At 36.0% G+C, this 26213-nt stretch overlaps 1 long non-coding RNA gene across 1 annotated transcript; it reads left to right on the forward strand.

Moving 5' to 3' along the window:
* LOC116558950 lies at positions 1-25337 on the forward strand. Its single transcript, XR_004272246.1, has 3 exons — positions 1-254; positions 10585-10589; positions 25327-25337. It is a non-coding gene; the product is annotated as an uncharacterized LOC116558950 (long non-coding RNA).
* Positions 25338-26213: the final 876 nt, after the last annotated feature.

Consider the following 26213-nt stretch of genomic DNA (forward strand, 5'->3'; position numbering starts at 1 on the left):
TTATATGAGGCCTATAGCCTTTTTGTTCTGGCCAATTTTTCCCATTTGGAATAAGAGCATTTACCCAATGTCAGTACCCCCATTTTATCTTGAAAGCAATTAACTTGCTTTTGATTTTAAGGCTCATAGGAAGAAGGGACTTGCCTTGTCTCAGATAAGACTTTAGACTTGGACTTTCAGATTAATGCTGGGATGAATTAAGACTTAGAGAGACTGCTGGGAAGGCATACTTGGTTTTGAAATGTGAAAGGGACGTGAGATTTGGGAGATGCCAGGGGCAGAATGATAGGGTTAGGCTTTGTGTTCCCACCAAAATCACATCTTGAATTGTAATTCCCATAATCCCCAGGTGTTGAAGGAGGACCCTGGTGGGAGGTGATTCAATCATGGGGTCAGTTTTCCCCATGCTGTTCTTATGATAGTGAGTGAGTTCTCAGAAGATCTGATGGTTTTATAAGTGTTTGGCAAGTTTCTCCTTCACTCATTCTTCTTTCTCCTGCTGCCTTGTGAAGAAGGTGCCTGTTTCCCTTTCCACCATGACTGAAAGTTTCCTGAGGCCTCCCCAGCCATGCAGGACTGTGAGTCAATTAAACTTCTTTCCTCTATAAATTACCCAGTCTCAGAGAGTATCTTTATAGCAATGTGAAAATGGACTAATACACCCTTCCCACTCAAACCCAATCTCAAACAAAGAAAATCTGTTTGGAGATGCAGATGCATTGCATTGTTTTTAAAATTGAGAATTGGGACCCATGAATAGGCCATGACATCACAACTCATGATGACAGTAAGAGGAGTACAGATAATACTTGTCAGTCTCAAGGATTATATTAATAAATACCTTGAAAACACAAAACTTCTTTCAGGCAATATAATCTAGTATAATTAAATGTTTTAAATGGGCCATTCAAACTTTGTATGGGAATAATTTTATATTTACTGATGAGTCCCAAACAGAGCTAATTGGGCATTGCTAACAAGAAGTTCTGCCATAGCCATCAGTCAGGGTTCAAAAAGCTGTGAGTTGCCTAAGAGGACTCACACACTTCCATTAAGACATCAGTGAGTAGGATAAAGTTTACACTAAAAGTGAAGCCCAAGATGAAGGTTATTTGGTTAGAGACACAGATGTGGCTCTCTTCCTGGCACACAAACCTACAGAGGCCTTCCATCAGTCATGCAAGAAAGTCTTTGAACTTGTTCCTTGTGACTGAGTTCATCAAATGTGCAGTATGTCCCATTGCTAGCTCCTCCCACTGCTCCTAGGCAGCCTATGCCTCACAGTTGTGCTTGGTGCCTCGCCCACCTGTCTCTAATTTCTCTCTGCCCCATCAACCTGCCCCAAAACATTAAAGACACAATTGTAGTGATGCAGACTATATTGTTTCCATGAACATTTATCGAGTGTTTTTGTACTATATGGCCCTAAAAAACAAAGTCTATCCAAATCTCAAGCAAAAGGCATGTGATAGGAGTCAGGCATCAGGGAGATTCATCCTAAATTTAAAGGCTTCAGTAACAGACCCTGGTTCCAGCTTAGCTAGCTGTTTCTGCTACTCTTAGGAGCATTGCCTCCACAGATACTTGCATTAATTAGAGACCAAAAATATAAACATTTTAATTGCTTTTCTTTTTGTACATTTTAGTATGAGTAGAGCTCCAATTCAGGTAATATTCACTAAAAATAAATGACAACTCTTTCAGTCTCTCAATATAAAAGTGATCATGGGCAAAATAAAGCCAAAGTTGTACTATGTTCACCAGAAACTTCTGCTTTGTTTTGTTTTGCTTTTAATTACATGTCGAGGAAAAGAGGGGCCTACATGGCACCACCAGTTTTTAATGATAATTTATTCAAAGTATCTGTCTTCTATGGAAGAATGTCCCAAATTGTTCATTAGAACCACGGTTCATCCAGCTCAAGATCTTGGCATGGAAACTTCATGGAGGAATATGAAGGCTGTCCTCCATGTTGCCACTTTTCAATTGTATGCCATGTATATTAATAAGAGGCATCAAAGACCCTGCCACTCTGTGCAATTGTGTAGGTTGTGCCCTGCATAAGAGGGCCAGGCTGAAGAACACCTTGAGGCTGAAATCTGACCCACACTCAGGAATTCACTTGCCACCCACCTGGAAGAAGAGTAGGTTTTGTTTTGTTAGACCACAGGAGCTGCATGAGCTGACGGGGGCCTGGCCCACCTCTGAGTAAACTCACCATTGAATGCAATGAAATCAGGGAAGCTTATAAAACAGATCAAGGAACTTATTGTGAACCATTTCCTTTGGGAAAATGTTCATAAGTGACATTGTAAAAGAATTAGAGTTAAAGAAATTTAATGATTTAACAAGCAAAGCTTATGAGTTTTACCATCTTTATCATAGATGGCATTAAATGACCATCACCTTCATCAAAGAATGGTAGCTTTTACTTTGTGGTGGCACTGAAAATTATTATTGGATCAATATCTGCAGATTTCCTTCTTCCCAACTTCTCCCCAAAGAAGGATTGTAGATTGCTATGTCATCACTGAGTTGTGGCTAACAAAAAGATTCTCCAGGTAGTTGGTGAGTGGCAGAGTGGAAAGTTGACTCTCTGAGACCTAGTCTCAAAGGATCAGGGATAGAGCAAATATAGAGAACTATTTAAATAAGAACTGTGGTAGCTACTTATAGCTATCACTATGAATATGGAATCTGGGGAAAAGAGAAAAATATTTGGAGTATTTATAGGAAGTTTTTCCATATTGCTCAGAGTAAAACACCTGTCTTTTAAACTATAGGGAAAAAAATCAACATTATTTTTTAAGGCTTTTGTTGAAGTAACTCCATGCAAGGAGGAAGTCATGCAATAATAAGTAGTTATTCTTTAGCATTTGGGACCAATAAGAAGATATCCCAGTACTAAATGCTCATCATCATGACATTTGCAGATTAGCAAGCTTAAAATTTTAAAAAATAAAGCCACAAAAAAATTTGACAAGCATTAGAGAAAGGCTTTCTAAGTACAAAGCAAAAACCATTGAGGAAAACATTCATATATTTAAGAAAAAAAGTAAAATTATGTGTATCTTAAAAACACTACAAGTAAGAAACCAGGGAGGCAATATTTGCAACGTACTTGGTAGACAAAGGGTTGCTATCTGATACATTTAAAAAAGATTTTACATCAACAGGAAAAAGGGGAATTCTTTAATTGAAAAATAGGCAAAGAACACAAAGAAGCAAATTACAAAAGGAAAATAAACATAGGAGTTTAAATTCAACCGTACCAGTATCGCACAATAAGTTCCATATTTGGCTATCAAATTGGCAAAGGCTAAAAACCGAAACGAATTCCCTGTGGTGGAAGATTATGAGGAAGCAGACACTCTTCTACTCTGCTGTTTTATCAGTATTTCTATGTAGAGGATACAACAGTGAATGAGAAAAACAGACCCAGCTCCCATGAAACTCAAGGTCTGTGGGGAAAGCATCACAAACACATAGAAATAAAATAGTCACGGTGGATTTGGGGTGGAGCTATCAGGTAGAGCCCACATACATTACCCAACTCTTCATCTGAACCCTGTGATGTAGATATGGGGTAGAAAGGCCAGAATCCAATCTTTTGGAATGCATGTGGCATACAACATGTGTTTCCATAGTAGGGCTTCTCATTAAAATCATCTCACAGGTGGGGTCAGAGCCAGGATCAGGGAATGGAGGAGCACTTTTTCTCTTTCTCAGCATTGAAAATAAGCAAAGAAACAAACAAGCATAAAGCTATTTCCACTTCTTCTTAAGAAAACTGTAAATATTTATAATGTAATATGAAGATTAATCTGATGTGTCGGATGTTTTTAATTCCATGATCTCAAGCGAATTCTGCTCTTTAAAAATGGCCTTCCTGCCATTTAGAGTACATTTAAGTACTTTTAACTGTCTACATCTTAAGCCATTTACTCTAATTCTGGAATATATTCTAAAAAATAAAAATTAAAGAGAAGTTCAAAGTTTTATGTTCCTCTCAGTATTGTTTGTAATAGAAAAATTACAATTAGAATATTCTAATACTCTACAACAACTTGAAAATTATTTAATAAAAGACTACTAGAAATAGTTATTTTTTATTATTTATTTAGAGAAGGAATCTTGCTCTGTCACCCAGGTTGGAGTGTAGCGGCGTGATCTCAGCTCACTGCGACCTCCACCTCCCAGGTTTAAGCAATTCTCCTGGCTCAGCCTCCCAAGTAGCTGGGACTACAGGCATATGCTGCCATGCCCAGCCAATTTTTTTTTTTTTAAGTTTTAGCAGAGACAGGGTTTCATTGTGTTGCCCAGGCTAGTCTGAATTCCTGAGCTCAGGCAATCCACCCTCCTTGACCTCCCAAAGTGCTAGGATTACAGGTGTGAGTCATTGCACCTGGCCAAAATAGTCAATATTTTTGTTTGCTAAGATTTTTTTAATGAAGAAAAGTGCTCTGAGCATATTTTACATAAATAAATAGTTTATAAATTGGTATGTTTACTACATCCAAATAGTTTTAAGATATATAGACATAGATACAGATGAGAAAGACCAAATGCATGCATTAAAATGTTAATAGTCATTTCTGTGGGTGGGGGAAATGCAAATATTTTGGCTCATATTTTGAAATTTTCTATACTTTCTAAATTTTCTACAGAAATAATTGGGGAGGAAATGTATAATCCTTTCAAGTTTTACTTTTTTGAAGTTATGTATGTCATTTATTTCTCAAAATGATGAGGTACATAAATGATTAAAATTTTTCTTTTTATGATCATGAATCATTAGGAAATCATGGTTAAAATTTTACTCTTTAAAAAATGCTTTTAGTTTCTTGGTAGAAAAGTACAACCTGACTCCAGTGGTATCTGTTATTTTCATTTGGGAAAGATAAAAGAGTACAATTACATCCCAGAACTGTGAGAAACTATCCACATTTCAGTGTGTAAGTGAGCTATTCCCAGGAGTGGTTTTCTGATGCCCCATCCTGTTATTTCCAATGAATATTTCTGATGTTATTTCATATTTCTCAAAGGATTTTCAAAATCTATGCGCCATCTTTTGCCTCACACACTCTTTAATCTTTCATATGTAATCTGTTGGAAGTTCTCCTTGATGCTTATTTCCAAACTGATGTGGTTATTTTGAATGTCTTTTGGAATGTTTAAATTACATTTTAAATTTAATTCTTTTTAATGACAAAATTGATTTCTGATCAATGTGGAAAAGTTAGAAAACACAGGTGAATCAAAAAAGAAAATGTCTCATAATCCCACAGCCCAGAGAGGATGACTAAATCCCATGGTATATTTTTGCCTTTTCTTATGCATAAATTTTCACTACACATCACACACACAAACACACATTTTCACTAAATAGGATTAAATTACATATACATTTTGTCTTTTCACTTAACAATACACAGTGAATATTTTTCTAAGTCAATAAACATGTATCTATAGTATCATTCTGAAGTGTAAAATGTATTCAACTGTGTAATATTTAGCATTTATTTAATTCTCTAATAATAAAAATTTTAGTTTTCTATTTAAATGTTTTTAATCATTACTGTCATAAAGTACACTCCAATGAACAACCTTGTAGTTAAATTTACATGTCATCTAGCTTGAGCTACATGTTTTGTATATATGTTAGATGCTAACAAAGTTAGCAAAATATATTTAGAATTCTCTCCTCTACATTTGTTGTATATTTTAAATCAGTATTTCTTAAATTTAAAAAAAGTGTGAATCTCTTTTAAAGGAAACATTTCTGCAGATCCCAATTTGTATTTAAATTATTTTTATTGAGTGCCTTCTTAATATTTAGTAACATAAAGCAGGTATAAATTATCAATGCTACAGCCCTCTACAACTATAAAACCAAAATGAATTTACAAAATAGGTAAAACTTCAGGACCAATACAATTCAAACAAATAGTTGTTTAATATGACAACTAGTGTTGTTTTGCTAAAACTAAATTGCTGCTTGTGGAGTGAGAGCTGAGTTCACCTTCTATTAGGCAGACATGGAGGACGTGTGTATCCTGTGATGGCTTTGTTCTCTCATGCCTTTTTCAGCTTGAAGTATGGAAAAACATTCATTCCTACTGGCCACCTAAACATTGCTTACCCTTCATTTTGCTGGTGGTTATTACTTCAGTGCTGGCTGCCACTCACTCCTCCACCTCCATTAACCCAACAAAAAAGTAGTACGACTTGGCTTGGGTGTCAGCACCATCCTAAATATAAATGCTAACATAGGCACTGAATTCACCAGGTTGTTCTTGTGTCTAAGGAGGTCATATAACCCAGGATATAGTTAACTGGTTTTTTTTAAAATAGCACAAAAACAGAATGTAAAATTTTAAAATTTTATAACAAACTTCCTGGTGTTGTTTGGATCTGTGTCCCCACCCAAATCTCATACTGAATTGTAATTTCCAATGTTGGCAGTGGGGCCTGGTGGGAGGTAATTGGATCTTGGGTGTGGATCCTGCATGAATATTTAACACCATTCGTGGAGGGGTGGGGAGGCGATAGAGAAAAAAAAAGAAAAAAAAAAAAAACACCATTCGTGTGGTGCTGTCTTGTGATAGAGTTCTCACGAAGATCTGCCTGCTTAAAAGTATGTGGCACCTCCCCGCTCTCTTTCTTCCTCCTGCTCCTGCCATAAGACGCCTGCTCCTGCTTTGCCTAAAACGCCTGCTCCCGCTTTGCCTTTCACCATGAGTAAATGCTCCCTGAGGCCTCCCCAGAAGCAGACGCCACCATGTTTCCTGTACAGCCCACAGAACCACGAGCCAATTAAACCTCTTTTCTTTGTAAATTACCCAGCCTTGGGTATTTCTGTATAGCAGTGTGAGAATAGACTAATACACCTAATACACCCCCTAAACCCCCGTATGCCCTAGTGAAAAAGGGAAAGAAATTGGTTGTCATTGATTCACAGCAAATTCCTTCAACTTTCTTGTGTGAAGGAGAAACTTTTGACTTTCCTCAAGGAAGAATAAATGCTGTAGAGTACCAGAAAGATTTAGAAGAGGATTGGTCACAATCTTGAATATTCGAGGTACTGTACATACATTGAAAGGCTTAGCCAAAATCTGGAGGCAGTATTTTTCAGTGGTTATTTGAAAAACAGGCTTTCGTGCCAATCAGGTTTGGTATATAATGCAGATTGTTTCTCACAATGGAGTATGTTACTTAAATTCTCCTACCACCTTCTTTTTATTTGAAACTGCAACCTGAAACTTTCAGGTTTGTTGTAACAATCAAATGAGGTTTTATGTGTAAAGAAACTCTAACACTGCTTAGTACTTGTATAAAGTCTAAACTCCTTAGTATGGCTCATAAGTCACTGTCCCTCTGATATTATCTCCTCCCATTCTTTTTGTAACTTATGGTCAAACTCATTCTCCTATGAACATTTTGAGCTTCTTCCTGCCTGGAGAACTTTACACCAGCTGCTCCATCTCCCTGGGACATTCTTCTCCCAAAATTACCAAGATATACTTCTTTATCACTCTTCAGTCTCTGCTAAGACACCACTTCTGCCTAAAATAAAATAGACCCCATCACTCACCTAGAATTCTTCCCCATTTTAACTCTGCTTTAATTTTCTTTTCTATAGATGTTATTGCTCCTTGAAATTATGTTACCTGTTATTTGCTTGTCTGTCCTTTGTCTATCTCCCCATTGAATGTAAGTTTCCTAACATTTGGAACGATGTTTTGCTCCCAATCATACCTCCACTGTCACAACTGTACTTTCCCAAAGTGAGCACTCAACATTTGTTAGTTGAATCCTTAACATCGCAGAAGGAAAGCTTTGATATCAAGTTGCAAAATATGTAAGTCTTTCATACAGACAATTAATTATAAGATAAATTAACATCAATTACTAAACTCCTACCACATATTTAGCACTGTGATAAGACCTCTAGGAATGGGAAAAACATATGACAAGAAGCTCAAGCACAGAGCAATTGAGATGATATAAAATAAATATAGTTTAGTGCCATATGCAAGACTCTAGACTTTTTCACTTAAATTACTAATAAAAGAAACTATAGAATACAGAGAACAAATGGAAAGAAGAAAAGCATTTAAAAAAAAACAACCCACAACCATAATGGCACTTTTATTGTACTGGCACCTGGAGCTGCCCACCCCATCACAGCCACTGGTGTGCTTGGTTGTATGCAGTGCCAGGACCCTACACTGCCAAATCCCTCACCACTTTGTGCCTGCTCGCCCTTGGCAGGTGTGGGATCCAGGCCAGTAGCCTGGATCTTACTTTTATTGTTTTTTCAGGTATTTGTATTTGTAAGAATAAACAGAAACTTTAACAAGTGTTTCCATAATTTCAGTGGCTTAACACTCAAAAATTCACAGTCTAATGAGGGACTCTGTTCTACACAGTCGTTCAGCTACAAAGTTTCTTTATATTTGAGGCTCTGTCTTCGTCTATATGCTTGGATTCCTCTCCATTCAACCGTAGGTGAGTAAAGAGAGGACTCCATGTTCTGTATGGGTCAAACTTGGAAGTGTGGGATGTCAGTCCAGCTTCCAGAATCTTCTATTTGTTCTGGAACCCAGTCATGTGGCAATACCTAAAGCAAGGAACCTAGAAACTACAGTTCTGCTGTGTGACTAAGAAAAGGTTATCGTGGATTTACTGAGCAAAACAGTCTCTACCACAGTACTAAAAAAAGATAGTTGTAATATTATTTAGTGATATTATTTAATAGAAATCATAAATCTGGAGATACATTCTAACAGAGATGTTTCTGTTACGTTGGGAATAATTGCACCAAATCACCAGTTTATTTCAAGAATAAATTAAAGAACTTTCAATTGTTTTAGTTTAATTTTTAACCAGCTACCACTATGAAAGCCATTATCATGCTATATGCTTTCTTAAAATTCATTTTGGTGATCATTTCAAACATTTGTGATTCGGAGGTACAAATCATTATTATAACTTTTGTGATAACAGTGCATCATAGCTGGTGATAGTCTTGTAGGCTAATCTATCAGTCCTTTTATAATATTACTGTCACAGTATCCCTGGAGTGTTGCTTCACCAACTGGAAACCTCTATGGCTGGCAGTGTCTTCTGCCTGAGTATTGTTCACACCTGCTGGGCTCCTTCTACCCACTCAGCCCAGGAGGCTGCACTTGGCTCGTGCTACTGGCCTGGATCCCACACCTGCCAAGGGCGAGCAGGCACAAAGTGGTGAGGGGTGTGGCAGTGTAGGGTCCTGTCACTGCATACAGCCAAGCATACCAGTGGCTGTGATGGGGTGGGCAGCTCCAGCTGCCAGTATATGTGCCAGCTCCATTCAAGGCTGTGGCTGGACAAGAGGTACTGCATGCAGCTTCTGCTGTGGGCATCCACATCTGGACGAGGGGAACACAGTGGTGCCGGAAGCCTGGAGACACCAGGAACCACAAAGCCCCAAGGAGGGTGTCACAGCCCTGGCTCAGAGAGCCCCTAACGTCTGGGGTCCCCAAAGGGTCACAGCTCTTCTCTTCTCCCCTTGTCATCCGCAACCTGTTCCACATCCAGGAAGAATAAATTCTGCAGACAACTGGAGAATCAGTAAGGCAGAGAGAAGCTTCACTGAGCAATAGAACGGCTCTCAGGAGACCTGAAGTGGGCAGCTCCTTTCCACAGGCATGCTGGTCATCTCAAGGAGTGTCTAGTTCTTGGTGGAGAGGAGACCCTCCAACAAGAAGAGACCTCTAGTCGGTAGCTCCTAGCACCTTTCCACAGGTAGTTGGACCTAATGAGTCAAGGAAACCCAAAGTGGGTAGCTCCTTCTCCCAGCTGGTAATCCCAACCTCTCTCCAAGTCTGGCTGAGTCTGGGGTTTTTATGGGCTCAGATGGGAGGAAGTGCATGCTGACTGGTTCATGGGCAGCCATGGGCAGCCCAGAAAAAAACACCGTAAGTTCTCACTCCAGTTCATGAACCTGTCAGCCTGGCCACCCGGCTTCAGGCTGCCCTGGCTTGAAGGCAAGGCTTCATCAAGGACTTGCCTTTTTCCACCCAGGAGCCCTCCTGCCTCCTGTTCCCACCAACCCGCTGTCCATAATGCCCATGGTGCCTAGGCTGTTTGTGCTGAGGGGTACTTGCAGCCCGTGCCATGCTGCCCTCAGCACTCCCTCAGCCTCTCTCCCATGCTTATTGGTTCCCAAAGTCCAGAGGGGACCCAGATGGCAGGGGACTGGCATGTCAGCACTGCCCTAAGCACAGGTACAACTGGTCAGATCATGACAACACCTGGACTGGCCTCAACTTTGCTCCAAAATCACAGTGGGTGCCAGGAGCAGGGAGAGGCCAGACAGAGGGAGCAGGCACTTCTGAGCCTGCAGGAGTTGGGGGTGGGGTTCCTGGGTCTCTGAGAGCACATAGATGCCCAGTCTGCAGCTGCAGCTGGGTGGCTGCAGCTGCACCTGGCAGGGCAGTGCTCCTACCCTGCCAACTCAGTAGGGGGTGGGACTCCTGCTTGTCTCTGTTGGCAGGCTCCTCCTAGTATGTGGCTCTGGCCACACGTCCCCTGCTGCAGCTGGTGTCGCCATAGCAGCTGCTTCAGACTGGCCACCCACCATCTTTACTCATCCTATTTTGAGCATTTATTTTCATTCATAGCACACTTAAGATGAACTACATCTTAGGACATTTTTCAAAATGTTTACAACCTATTTTCTGAACCCTTGACTATCTGATGATATTTTTCTATTGCTTTCACATAGGAAACACTAATTGTCTGTGAATAAAATACTTATATCTCAACATTTCTCCTTCAAAAATTATAACTATGGCAGAAAAATGAAAATTAGCCTGATGTTTTGTTTCTTCTTGCTATCTTATATTTTACCCAAATAACATGCAAATTCTTTATTAGTATTGCCAAGAATGTGCTGAGGTTTTCCAATTTCATAAGTAAACATTTTTCAGCTCCACAAAATTTTCTGTAATTATGTTATTTCTTCTCTTCCTGTTATTTTGATTTCTTGCAGAGAAAAAATAACCTGGAATCCTTAGTTAGATGTGTGTTTTCTGTCCTCCATATCTACATATTTTCTTTCATCACTTTCATCTATTTTATATTCTTGGAAAGCCTCTCAAGTTGATTTAATTCCTGTTTTAATGAAACTATGGAAAATAAAGTCATGAAAGGAGCAATGAAAATACAATGGAATGGAAATTAATACAACTATATATAATATTTTGTGAAACCAGAATTGCAATAATATTTAATTCTTCCTGAAGTATAGATGTGAGAAGACATGCGGCAGGAGGTATATGTGACATAACTCTGGTAAGACATGTACATTTCCACCAGTTGGACAAGTCAGCAAATGTTATTTTAGGCAGATAAAAGAACATATTTAAGGGCATCATGTGTCATTACAAAATGAGCTGTTTTCAGGGGCCAGAGAGATGGTCAGTGGGGCTGAATCTTACACTCTCAGAAGTAGTGGTAGGAAGCTGATGTGGTTTGAGGCCAGATGGTGACCCCTGTAATATACAGGTGGGTTAGAGTAAGGCAGTGGATAGAAGAAACAGAGGAGAGAAGGAAGCCTCTAGCATTCTAGCTTGGAAGACTGGTAAGATGATTCTCACAATTAGTAAGAAATAAAAATAGAGAAGTGTATTTTTTGGAAGATAATTTGCACAATTTAAAAATATGAGATTTGAATGTCTGTAAGGTTTTTGGATCACACTATCATTATGTATTTAGAATTATGAGCCTTGAGCTAAGAAGAGATATTAGGATGCAGTGGAAACTTGAAAGGATATAAGGGAGTTATATCTCAGTGTTTCAGATTTCCCAGAGTAAGCATCTAGAATGGGCAAAGAACTGGTGTTGGACCAATTGGGAACACCTCTCTTTAGTTTTCAAAACAAGAAAGTGGTCAGGAGTGCCAAATTATTCAGAGTGATCCAATAAGATGAAGAATTTAAAATGCCATTTCCCAGCTTGAAAATTAGAGGTGATTGAGACCAGGATGAGATCAGCTGCAGCTGAGTAACGTTTGGGGAAGCCAGAAGCCAGAGTGCATTGGGCAGGGCAGTGAAAGCAAGGTGACAAAGAGGTGGCAATGAAGGTCTTGCTTAGCAATAACAAAGCTCACTGCATCTTTCCTGATTCACAACTCCAAAAACTTAGCATTTTTGCTGTCACCAAAGTGTTTGCATAGGACAACTTTGTTGCCCATGAGGGAATTAGACTGCCAATATCCTCCTATCTGAGTATCATGTTGTAAATAAAGCTATAATTAGAGAGGAGAAGCACAATGGTACGCATTATTCTGGAGAGCCTGAAGTTTTGGAAAAGTATCAATAAAGACTCTTTTGCAAATCACTGTGTGTAAGAATAGATTAATACTGTAGCAGGTCACAATGTCTCCCTAGGGTCATGGCCCACACAGACCATACTGTCACCCTCACTCTGCCTCCATATTTCCACTTTCACTCCCATCTCTTTGCTCAATCTCAGTCCCCTGCCCAGATTCTGCTGTTTGTTACAGCACTCAGCAAAGAGTTCAGAGTTCCGTAAGTGCTGTGGATCCAGGAGGGGATATAGAGGTACCAACCTGTATCAAGCTATAAAACCTTTTTTTAATCTCTTCTCCTCCCTTAGTTCTCTATTCTCCAATAAAACCTAGAGATTTATCACATTTTGTTAGCATGAGAAACTTTATCTATTAATCCTTACTTTTAGTTGCCAGGATATATGAATCTCAAGAATACAAATGTTCTCTTTGTATCATCCTGTTCCTTCCAGGAATTACAATACACAGCTTGAGCAAGCTGTTCTATAAGGAGATCATTTGCCTCAACTTATATCTATGTAACTTTTAACTACTTTTAAAGCTTACTATAATGTAATGCATGCTTATTGAGAAAATCAGAAAAATACCAAAAGAGCTTGATGAAAAAAATTCCACAGCAATTCTACAAAACAGAAAACTATAATATTTTTATCTTGTTATGAAACTTTCAGATTGACTTTCAATTTTCAAATATTACATACAGAGAAAAATACGTATACACTTTAGCCAGCTTTTTAAAACTGAAAAGAACGTGCCTGGAACAAGGACCAATAATTCAAAAGTTATATATTAAAAGTAAATCTATCTCTCTTGTCTCACAATCTTGATCCTGTTTCCCAGGAGCAATGCATGTTAGCATTTTATTCTGTACCCTTCCGAACGTTCACTGGCATGTAAAAGTATGCAAATTGTAGAAACAGATTTACTTTAAATAAGCTTAATATACTGCAATACTGATTTGTCCTACCTTTTTAACTTAACTTTTAATTTTCTCTTAAATATTTTCAGAGAAAATTACTTTCATTCATTATATGTTATTTCTTTATTCAAGTGAGAACTTCCAATATTTGATTTTCTTTTCCTGTATTAATTTGCTTAGGATAATGGCCTCCAGCTCCACCTGTGCTGCTGCAAAGGACATGATCTCGTTTTTATGGCTGCCTAGTATTCCATGATTTGTATGCACCACATTTTCTTTATCCATTCCACCACTGATGGGCACATAGGTTGATTCCATGTCTTTGCTACTATGGAAAGTGCTGTGATGAACATACACTTGCATGTGTCTCTATGGTAGAACAATTTATATTCCTTTGGGTATATACCCAGCAATGGGATTGCTGGGTTAAATAGTAGTTCTGTTTTAAGTTCTTAGAGAAATAGCCAAACACTTTCCATAATGGCTGAACTAATTTACATACCTAACCGCAGTATATAAGAATCCCCTTTTCCCCACAACCTTGCCAGCATTTGTTACTTTTTGACTTTTTAGTAATAGTCATTTGACTGGTATGAGATGGAGTCTAATTGTGGTTTTGATATGCATTTCTCTAAAGTTTAGTGATGTTGAGCGTTTTTTCTTATGCTTGTTGGTCACATGCTTTTGCAAAGTGTCTGCTCATGTCTTTTGCCTATTTTTAAATGGGGTTGTTTAGTTTTTTGCTTATACATTTGTTTAAGCTCCTTATAAATTCTGGATATTAGACTTTCTTCTGCTAGCTTTGGGGTTGGCCTGCTTTTGTTTCTTTAGTTTCTCTTGTTCAAGTGTTAGGTTGTTAATTTGTGATCTTTCTAACTTTTTGGTTAGTGGACCTTTGCTGCTATAAACGTTCCTCTTAACACTACTTTAGCTGTGTCCCAAAGATTCTGTTATGCTTTACTTCATTCTCACTGGTTTCCAAGAAGTTCTTGACTTCTGCTTTAATTTCATTATTTAGCCAGAAGTCTTTCAGGAGCAGGTTGTTTAATTTCCCTGTAATTGTATGATTTTGGGTGATTTTCTTAGCATTGATTACTATTTTTATTGCTCTGTGGTCCAAGAATGTGGTTGGTATGATTTCAGTTATTTATGAATTTGCTGAGGATTGTTTTATGACCAATTGTGTAGTCAATTTTAGAGTACATGCCATGTGCAGATGAGAAGAATGTATAGTCTGTTGTTTGGGGGTTGAGAGTTCTGTGAATGTGTATTAAGTCCATTTCGCCAAGTGTTGAGTTCAGACACCGAATATCTTTGTTGGTTTTCTGTCTTGATGATTTAATGCTGTCAGCTGGGTGTTGAAATCTCCCACTATTATTATGTGGTTATCTAAGTCTCTTTCTTAGGTCCTTAAGAACTTGCTTTATGAATCTGGGTGTTTCTATGTGGATAGAAGCACCCAGATTCATATATGACATATATGTTTTATATATATATATGTTATATGATATATGAATCTGGGTGCTTCTATCCAGATTGTTGTATGTATATATGGGTGTTGTATGTTGTATATATATACATATATATATATACACACAACATACAACAAGAAGTATATATATCATATATGTATATCACAGTGAGGTCTTCCTGTTGTATTGAACCCTTACTATTATGTAATGCTCTTGTTTGTCTTTTTTATGTTTATTATTTTAAAGTTTATTTTATCTAAAATTAGAATAGCAACTGCAGCTTTTTCTGTTTTCCATTTCCTTAGTATATTTTTCTCCATCCCTTTCTTTGAGCTTATAAGTGTCATTTCATGTGAGATGGGTCTCTTGAAGACAACATACCATTGAATCTTGCTTCTTTATCCAACTTACCACTCTGTGCCTTTTAATTGGGGCTAGCCCATTTACATTCAAGTTTTACTGGTTTATGTATGTAAGTGTGTTATTGTAGTGGTTGGTAATGGTCTTTCTTTTCTGTATTTAGTACTTCCTTCAGGACCTCTTTTAAGACAGATCTAGTGGTAATAACTTTTCTTAGCATTTGCTTGTCTTAATAGGATCTTATTTTTCCTTCATTTATTAAGTTTAGTTTTAATGACTATGAAATTCTTTGTTGGAAATTATTTTATTTAAGAATGCTAAATATAGGCCCCCAATCTCTTATGGCTTGTAGGGTTTCTGCTGACAGATCTGCCCTTAGCCTGATGAGGTTCCCTTTGTAGATGACCTTCCCCTTCTGTTTAACTGCCTTTAACATTTTTTATTTCATTTTGACCTTGGAGAATCTGATGACTATGTGTCTTGGAGATGATCTTCTTGTGTTAACATTTTTCAGGGGTTTTCTGCATTTCCTGAATTTGAATGTTGGCCTTTCTAGTGAAATTAGGGAAATTTTCATGGATAATATCTTAAAATATGTTTTGCAAGTTGCTTGCTTTCTCTTCCTCTCTTTTAGGGAAACTAACAAATCATAGATTTGGTCTCTTTACATAATCCCATGTTTCTCAGAGATTTTTTTTTCCTTTTTCTTTATAGTTTTTTCTTTATTTTTGTCTGAGTTACTTTTTAGATTCAGTGTTTGTTCTCCAAGATTCTTTCCTCAGCTTGGTCAATTCTGTTATTAGTTCTTGTGATTGTATTCTGAAATCCTTGGAGTAAGATTTTCAGCTCTATAAGATCAGGTTGATTCTTTCTTAAAATGGTCATTTTGTCTTTCATCTCCTGTATCACTTTATTTTTATTCTTTAGAATTCTTGGATTGGGTTTTGACTTTCTTCTGAATCTCAGTGATCTTCATTCTTATTCATATTCCAAATTATATTTCTGTCATTTCAGCCCCTTTAGCCTGGTTAACAACCATTGCTGGGAAGTTAGTACAACTGTTTAGAGGGAAAAAGACACTGGCATTTTGAGTTGCCAGAGTTCTTATGCTGGTTCTTTCTCATCTTTGTGGCTGATGTTTTTTTTCGTCTTTGAAGTTATTGTCTTTTGGATAGGTTTTTTTTTATTTTTTATTTAACAATTTTTATGTCCTTGGGGGTTTGACTGTGGTATAAAATGGGTTTAGTTGACTGGATTTGTTTCTGTAATAGTTTAGGGGTGCCAAACCCCAGCTCAGGATTCCTGGGCTGGATGCTCTAATTCTGGGGAGTTGGATCAGGACCCTGGCTTTGTTGTCTGTCCCCTTGAGGTTAGGGATCTACTGTACTGTCGAGGCTGAGGTATTCCCAGACCACTGGTCACAACACTCTGATGGGTGGTGCTAGGTAAAGTGCTTCAATGGGCAATGGTAGTTGGATCTGTGATCATTTGCAAGTACCACCAACAGCAGCAGCATGGCAGGGTAGATCCTTCTTGATTGAGGTGTGGCACTGGCAGGCACATGGGTGCTGGCCTCCATCAGGGTGTTTGCAGTGGTGGTGGTGACAGAGTGGCATGGGAGAGGGGTATGGGGCTGTTGGCATCCATGGGTGTGTGTGCACCAGCAGTGGTGGTGGCACAGGGGCAGAGCACTGGCAGGCATGGGGCTGGCACCCTCTACACATGTGTTCATGCCAGCCAGCCCCTGTACTTGACACTTCGGATACTGCCATTAACAAGACAGAATAAAGTTTCTTTCTTTGTAACAGGAATCCATAGTTATTCATGTTGGGCTGTTTCCAACTTTATATATTGTAACTATGAATCTTTTGTGTGCCTGTAATTATTTCTTTGTTATATATTCCTAGAAATGCTTGTATTTTATCAAACAGTACAAACATTTTTTAAGCTTTTGGACAAATATGCCAAATTAGCTTCCAAAAGGTTTACACAATTTGTATCACACACCACAAAGGAACAGTCCCTGACAAACAGTATCCTCCTGTCTCCTTCCATTCAGACAGTAAAATCAATCCTTGACTAAGCTACCAAAATAAGAGCACACAGCTTTAATTCAGGTATGTAACCAAAAATAGGCTGCTTTCAGCCTCAGTACATTGATATTTAGTGTAAGAAATTTAAATATACTCTTAATCATTGTTTCTAAACAGTATATCTAAAAACTTTAGATAGGCTTTGTATACAAAGATTTCATTTACAAACAGTGTAACTAAAATAATAACAATAATAATAAGAACACAAAATGTCATGGGCAAAATTAAGTCATTCTCATATTTTGGGAAAACTAGAAACCTGGCTGCCTTATTCAAGCAATGATTCATTAACACTAATTGGTGCTTTTTTTTTCCATGCAAGAGAGAAAACTGTTCTAGATCCTAATCATTCCTCATTACAGTAACAGCAGGCTGTATGTAATCTGCTACTCAGCTTTTCAGTTACAGAATCAGCTGACTTGTAATTAAAAGACATTTAGGTCTTAGAGGGAAAGAAAAACAAATCCTAATGACAAACAGACACCAGCAATTCCCAACCCTGCTTCCCTTACCTTGGTCTTTCCACTTCTGCAATCCTGCTGTCAACTTCACTCAATTCTGATCAGGGAAATGGAAAAACTGCTCCTTCTCCACTCTAAAATTAAAGAATATGAATAAGCATGTGACATTCACAATTACACAAATATCCAAATATGCTAGGCTGGAATAATAGTTTTCTGTTTATATTTAATATTAATTGTGTCTTTGAATATAAAATTAATACATATTTATCTGAGAATTTTGAAAAATATAAGTAAGAAGTAAAAAACCTGCTGCAGAGAGGTATACACTATTAATTGTATACTGTGTTTTCTTTCACTCCTTTTTCTATATTTACATGCTTTTGAATTAAACATACACACACAATTTTGTTAATGATTAGAAAATTGAGGCAAGACTGTGAGTTGAAAAGCATGCAGGTTCTACAACTGGACTGCATGGGGAAAAATTCTGATTCTGTCTCTTTTTACGTGTGTTTTTGAGCAAGTCACTTAACCTCTCTGAGCTTCAGTTTCCTTATCTGTAAAATGGTAATAAAAATAGCATATATCACATGAGGATATTTTAGAGAATAAATAAGACAAGTATCTGTCATGTAATAGTCAGCAAATGTTAGCTACAGTAAAGCTTTTTAACCTATTTTTTTCCAGTTGAACACATACCACTGTCATTGCCTCTGTAGGTAAAAAATGCTAAGAACATCACTTTAAATAGGTCTATAATATCCTATTACATGAGTGTTCTTCTGTGTTGAAAATTTCCCTCACTGGCCATTTTAGATAGTTTTCATTTTTTTCACCTCTGTAAACTGTATTGTTGTGAACCTCCACTGACTATTATCTCTGATTATAAGGAGACTTATTAGATTTTGAAATACTGAGTTTAAAGGATTAAAATTTTAAAGCTCCTTGAAACATATTTCTCAAGTGACTTTCAAAAGTAAGTTCTCTTTCTCTCCAGCAAGCTGTACAGTCTCTGATTTAGCACACTTAACAACGCTGGTGACAATCATATGTAAACCTTTTTGATTGATTGAATATGTGAAAATGCATTTTACTGCTCATTCAATTAGAAATTCTTTTATTATTAAAGAAGCTAGACATGTTAAATCACTTCAGAATGTATTTCTTTCGCTTATTTTTGTGAATTGTGCAGTCATTCACATTCCTTGTTCATTTTTCTGTTGTAGTATTGTTTTATCTTATTGATTTTTTTAGTGAGATTTATTTAGCAATCATATTTCTAATTTTGAATTAAATATTACATTTCTTTTAGTGTTTTTTGTCTATAAACTTTGATTTTGGTCTTTTTGAGGTAGTGAGTTTTTGATTTTAAAGTAGTAAAAACTATCCTTTTTTTCTTTCCTTTGTGGTTTCTTCTTGTTTTCCATGCTTCAGTGGCCTTTTTCATCAAACTTATTTTTAACTACCTATCAGAAACAACTAACACCATTCATCAGTGTTATGAAGAATTGTATCTCATGCAACAAATATAACAGCAAGAAATTCTCATTTTTATACAAATAAGAAAGTATACATTTTCACAGTAAGTTCATATTTGTCAAGACAGATCCAGTTTTCTTTCATCTTGCTAGTATCTCCATGATAGTTATTAGTTATGGTGGCCAATTAGAGTAAACTATGTTAACTTCCAAATACGAATTTCTTTGTAGAATTTCTCCTTTGAGAATTTTTATAATAAAGAGAGACCCAATTTGTTTTTCTAACAATGTTAGGGATGAAGTTGATAATGGTGTGTCTAAGAATAGTTCTTGAATAAAAGAATGTCCTAGATTAAAAACAAAAGCGCACCTGTTAGCTCCAATAGATTTATCATAACTTTATGGAATGAGACATTGTAAATAATGTTGAGGCTCAGCAAGAGCTCAATGGTGAAAATAGCTGTGACTGACTTGTCAAGGTTGTCCTGGAAATGTGAAGTAAAGGGGTGGCATGTGTGTCCAGTGTTCATCCTCTTACTGTTTCCTTTTAGAATCTATTCTATTTCTATGCTTTTATAAAGAAAAGTTGTTTTTGTTTTGTATTGTTTTATAATGAACTAATGCTTTTAAAAATCCTAGACAAAAACAAACAAAAAAGTTCCCATGAGCTATAGTCTTCTCTAGCCAGCATTGGGGTACTCAATATGTGGGGTTTTTTTTGAGACTAACATACTTTTCTAAGCCTCCTTCTGGATTATTTTCTTGCCTTATTAAAACAGGGACACCCTTACTTGAAGTATTAACTCCTCTGTCAAAATGACAAATGTGGTTTCTCAAATGAATTTTAGTAGCTGTTTAGTGGGTTGTTAGATTACAGATCATATGTCACAATGATGCTACATGAGTCTAGGGCACACTTAAAAACAATTATAAACACATACCTGGGTGAGGGAATCAGAAAGGAATAGACTAGTGTTGGAAAATGCCTTGAAATCAAGTATGATACACATCTTTACAGTATCTCCTTCAGGTAGTGGTCTCACCCAGGCTTGAACATCACCAGATATTATGAGCTCTCATGCTATAAGAGCTTGCATTTCTTAAACACCTGCCTTTACACAGCAACTCTGACAAGGGGATTTTTTTTTCCTATTTAAAGATGGGAAAATCAGCTCAGTGTAGTTAAATGGTTGAACCAGTATTTGAAATCAGGTATGTAAATGTACAACTTTTAAAAATGATAATGTAACTCCCAGCATTATCACAAACCTAAACCCCCAAATTTATGAAATAATAAATTTCTTCACTATTTGCTTAAGAGCCTTGTTTAATAAGTCAAAAATTATTTCACTGATTTGAAGAAACTGAAAGATAATTATACTTCATAAAAAGCAGTATTTTGAAACTTTCAAACAGCTCAGGAAGTGTTTCTGCTTTACCCTCCAATATACTCATTTCACCTGTTAATATTGTTGCAAAATTAAAGTCTTGGCTTGATTTAATGACTAGCCAAGACTAATCTGAGTTGCTATATTGATTGCCTATGTAAAATCTGCTGAAAGATTTGAGAAACATTCTGACCTTTTAAATAAGTGAAGCATCTCTATGTTGCCTCAATCTTACTCATTTATTGAATTAGCATGAAAAATTCTATGAAGATATGGAACAATTTAGTTCCTTAATGTTTCCTCACAAACTAGAATTTAAATACTATTCATTTCATGTTAGCTGATAGGTGCATTCTACAATATGCCCACATGGTTTGTATGTGTATTTTATACTTTCTGAAAAACTATAGTTTGGCCCACAGCTAGATACTAGCAAAAGGAAATTGAGCAGTAAGCCTTGTAATTATCAGTTTGCTCATGAAACTGCCTTTTTGTAGTTAGCAAATGAAGATTTCCTAACAATCTTCATTTGTGATTTAGAGAAACATTTGCCACGTTTAGAACCTACTCAAACCTTGTTGATTTCAAGTTCTGACCCAAACTTTAGTCATTGGTTTTGTTGGCAAAACAGGACTTTCTGTTTCTTAGAAAATCAGTAATAAAAATCTTCTTGGACATTTAAATTGCTTTACAAAATATTTTGATGAGTTAAGTATAAATGAAAAAGAAACATAAGGCTTACATTTCCTTTAAACACACAAGAGATTGTAAATAAAGGGAAAATGTTCATGGAAACATGTTTGGGAATATGCTGAAACTCTGAAAAACACTTAGGGACATTTGATGAGCCCAAGTACAGCTGGATCTTGCTCAGCCATGACTCTTTTTTTTCTTTTTTAAGGTAATGGATTATAAATAAAAACATATATTAATAATTCACATAAGGGATTATAGCAACGGAAGAAAAAAATCCCTCTCCATTACTCATCCAGATGGAAAAATTCTATAACAGGCTTGAAAAAATAAAACATGAGAAAGCTGAAAAGTTTTATCTCTCACATAACACAGTTGCTTTTCCTACAAAACACAACAGAATTACAAAATCCAGAAGATTAAAAATGTGGAGGATTAACTGAGTATCAGTTATGGCTATCAAACTGAATTCTTTTTATTCTCAAACTGATCTGAAAACTAGAACTTTTCACACTGGGATACATGGGAGATCATATTGTATACGCATATATAATCTTCCATGTATACACACACACACACACACACACACACACGTATATATACACACATATGTATGTGTATTTATATACACGCACACACACAGAGAGAGGGAGAGAAAGAGAGAGAATCTATAATCTAGATTTTAAAACTTTTAAAGAAAATACAATTAAAAACACTTAAATGTCTGCTGGGTGCAGTGGCATGCCTATAGTCCCAGCTACTCAGGAGGCTGAGGCTGGAAGATTGCTTGAGCCTAGGAGTTGGAGTCCAGCCTGGGCAACATATTGATACCTCTGTCTCTAAAATAATAAAAATAATAAAATAAAATAAAATAAAATAGAACTTTAAAAACCCTCTTAATCTGTACTTGTGTAATAAGAAAGCAGTAAGAAAATCTGATATTTGGACCTATCCCTAATGTCTTCTTACTTTAATCAGTGCAATATTCATGCTTTCAAATAACTGTGGACTTGATAAGTAACAATGAAAACTTTGATGAATATCCTCATATTGGTAATTCTTAAATCAGGATTTCAAGTCCCTGGATTGCAGTAACCTGTGCTTTGGGAAGCTCTGAAAGGGTATACAATGAATTAACATACCCAAATATCATGTACGTGGAGCAAGTTCAAATTTCCTCCCTGAAATAAACCACAGCTTAGCTGACACTATATAGCTCATTCACTCTTGTATTCACTCATTGAATATATAATTATTTGCACCCATTACTGGTACTAGTCACAATATTAGCTAGGCACTAAAAAAAAAGAAATACACAGTATGATCCCTGTGGTATAATAAAAATATATATATTTAGTCTTTGTTTCTACTTCTTGGCAGAGAGCTTCTAAATCACTTAGAAATTTCTGAGCGATAAAAGTGCCTTCTGTATTCATAATGAGCCTGTTTGTTCCATACCTGAGCTAGGCTAACAGGCTGACACATGGTGGGGTTAGACAGTTTCCAGGGAGAAGCTGGCCACTCCAGAAATAATGTCAAGCACTGGAATAGAGCATTGGAACTTTCAGCACCACTTTCTGGCCTCCAGAAAAGAGAAGGGGGCTGGTGATTGATCTCAATCACATGCCCAATGATTTAGCAAATCGTGCCTATGTAATAAACATCCAGATAAAACTCCAAAACAACAAAGTTCAGGAAACTTCTGGGTTGGTGAAAACATTGATGTTCTAGGAAAGTGGTATGCTTCCAGAAAACATGGAAGCTGTGTATCCTCTTTACCTCCTCAACAAATATCTTGCCCTAACTGTATCTTCGATTTAGCTATATGATACAGTGCTTTCAGTGACATCTGTGAGTTCTGTGATTCTAGAAAATCATCAAAACCGAAGGTAGGTCATGGGATCCCTTGAATATGGTCAGAATTACAAGTAGCCTAAAGGCCCAGGACTTGTAGCCAGTATTTGAAGTCAGGATAGTCTTATGGTGGACTGAGACCCTTAACCTGTGGGGTCTGTGCTGACTCCAGATAGTTGGTGTTAAAATTGAATTGAATTGTTGGATACTCAGCCTGTATGACAGAATTGCTGCTGAACATACCCTTAAGAGCTTCCAGCCTAGTAAAGAAGACAGTCACATTCCCTGAGGAAGAAAAACCTATAAACCAGTCACACATGTGAATATCAATTTGAAAATCTTAAATAGCAAGCATCAAAAATCCCACATTCTATTAAAGAAGGGTTCACTCCAGGAAAGCAAAGATGATTTGAACTAAGGAAATTCATTAATGTAATCTATTAAATTAGCCGAGACAAGGATAAAAATCATATGACATATTTGTAAATGTGAACAGGCATTTAACAAAAATTCAATACACACTCATATTAAAATATTCAACATATATTAATGCAATTTATAGTTATATATCAATGTAAAATATGAGTTTAACATGAATATCCATTAATGTTAAAAGGTCATTCAGTTCAATTATATATCATTGTTTTTAACATGCTGAGTTAATTTGTGGGTATACATATTTTATATAGGTATGCACATATGTATATATGTGCACAATTAATATATATCAATACCAAAGAAAACTACTGGTCATGGAAAAAGGTACAAAATTTCAACATTCAATGAGGATAAAAATCAATAAATCAAACAGATCCAGAAAAATTTTTTGTTAAATTGTAAATTAATTTAGGAAGAATTTTCATCTTTATAATGTTGATTATTACCATGCAAGAACATATTTAACCTTTCTATTTTTTCAAGCCTACACTGTGTCATTCAGTGTGTCATATGTATGTGCATGTATTTATGCATTTTTCAACCACAAAGCCAACATCTTATTTAATATACAGACACTAGAATTTTTTCCAATGAAGTCAAAGAAAATAAGGATGTTCAATATATTTACTTTTATTTAATATTGTATAGATGTAATACCCAATGCAAACAGCCAAAAGAAAGTAGTTAAGGACATAAGAGTTAGAAAGAAAGAGGTAAAATTATTTCTACTTGCAGATGACATGATGGTATATATAGAAAAACCTGAAAGTATCAATTCAGTAGCTAACATAAGCAAAATAATCTAGAAAAATAAGGAGTTATAAAATTATAAAAATTCATATATTAAAACCATGAAAGAAGATATAATGGAAGAAATGCCCCATTTGCAAGAATAATAATTTCAAAAATGAGATAATTAAGCATAAATTTAACAAGAAACATCCAAAATTTACATAACTAAGAAATTATAACACATTCCAAATGATACAAAGTAGACTTGAAGAAATAGAAAGACTGTATGTTCTTGATGGTTATACACAACATCATAAAGATGAAAATTCTTTTCTTTCTTTTCTGAGATGGATTTTTGCTCTTGTCACCCAGGCTGGAGTGCAATGGCATGATCTCGGCTCACCCCAAACTCTGCCTCCCAGGTTCAAGTGATTCTCTTGCCTCAGCCTTCCGAGTAGCTGGGATTATAGGAATACGCCACCATGCCCAGCTAATTTTGTATTTTTAGTGGAAACAGAGTTTCTCCATGTTGGTCAGGCTGGTCTTCCTAATTTACAAATTCAATGAAATATTTTTTTCAGTATCAGTTTGCTGTATTGATGTTTATCATCATTAAATGTTGTGATTTTGTGCCTTTTTCCATGTCTGGTAGTTTTTTTTGTATTGATAAATATTAGGTGTGCATATTTTGGGGGAAACACGTGATGTGATATTTTTATACTTGTATATGACGTGTAATTATCAAATTAGGATAATTGGAATATTATTGCCTCAAATGCAAGAAATTAAGAATAACTTAATCAGATATTAAAACTTATCACCAAGCTTTTAAAATAGTGCAGGATCAGTGCATAAATGCAAAGACCATTGTTAACAGAAAAAACAATATGCTGATTCACTTATGCATACGAGATTCATATACAAGAAAGGCATTATTGCAAACCACTGATGACAAGGTGTATTATTTTGTATACATATACTATATATAACTGGATAGAATATGAAAAAGAAAATTAGATTCTTTTTTAAAAGAAGGAAAATACATTTTATTTCTGGTGAACAATAATTTTAATTGAGTTGAATTATATTACTGTTGACTTTAGAAACTGTAAAGGCTCTACATATTTCTCAGATGCAGAAGGTAATCTGTCAGATGATTACTATGTGGAGAAAAGAAAGGATAAAAGAAACCAAAATTGGAAATGGTGCATGTTAAAGGAAAACAGAAGTGGGTATATTCCCACTATTTTTGAAATTAGAACACAAAAAAAATAACTTCAGTTTCTTTAGCATAAGAGCATTTGCATTGCAGGCTTTTTCGATATGTAAGAAAATGCTTGCAAAGTTCTAGTATTGTGCTCAATAAAAGTAATATTATTGTTGGATTTCATGTCCCCTTAAAACACCAACATGATATGTATATATAACTAGTGACAGGCTAATATAAAATATATTTAAATTTTTATTTTTAAAAATCAACTTAGAATACTGAGATCCTCTTATAATTTATTTTCATTTTTAAATTAACTTTTTATTTTATAATAGATTAGAATTTACAGAAACATTGTGAAGATAGGACAGAGAGTTCAATGTACTCCACACGCCATTCACCTAATAACATCTTATGTTAGAATGGTAGATTTGTTACAATTAATACACCAATATTAATACATTTTTATTAAAGAAAGTCCATACTTCATTCAGCTTTCTTTAATTTTTACCTAGTATTATTCTTTCTTTTCCAATATCCCATACAGGATGCCACATTACATTGACTTATCATGTCTCCTTAGGCCTTTAGAGTAGTTCAGACTCCTTGTTTTTGATGACATTGACAGTTTTGAGAAAGCATTTGAAGAATGTCTCTCAATCAAGATTTAAATTGTTTTTTTCATGCTTTGACTGAGGCTATGTGATTTGTCAGAAACTATTAAAAAGCTAAAACATCTAAAACATCTCTTTTC

Source organism: Sapajus apella, unplaced genomic scaffold (genome assembly GCF_009761245.1).
Source record: "Sapajus apella isolate SASKATOON/1434 unplaced genomic scaffold, GSC_monkey_1.0 scaffold22, whole genome shotgun sequence".
NCBI classification, from domain to species: Eukaryota; Metazoa; Chordata; class Mammalia; order Primates; family Cebidae; genus Sapajus; species Sapajus apella.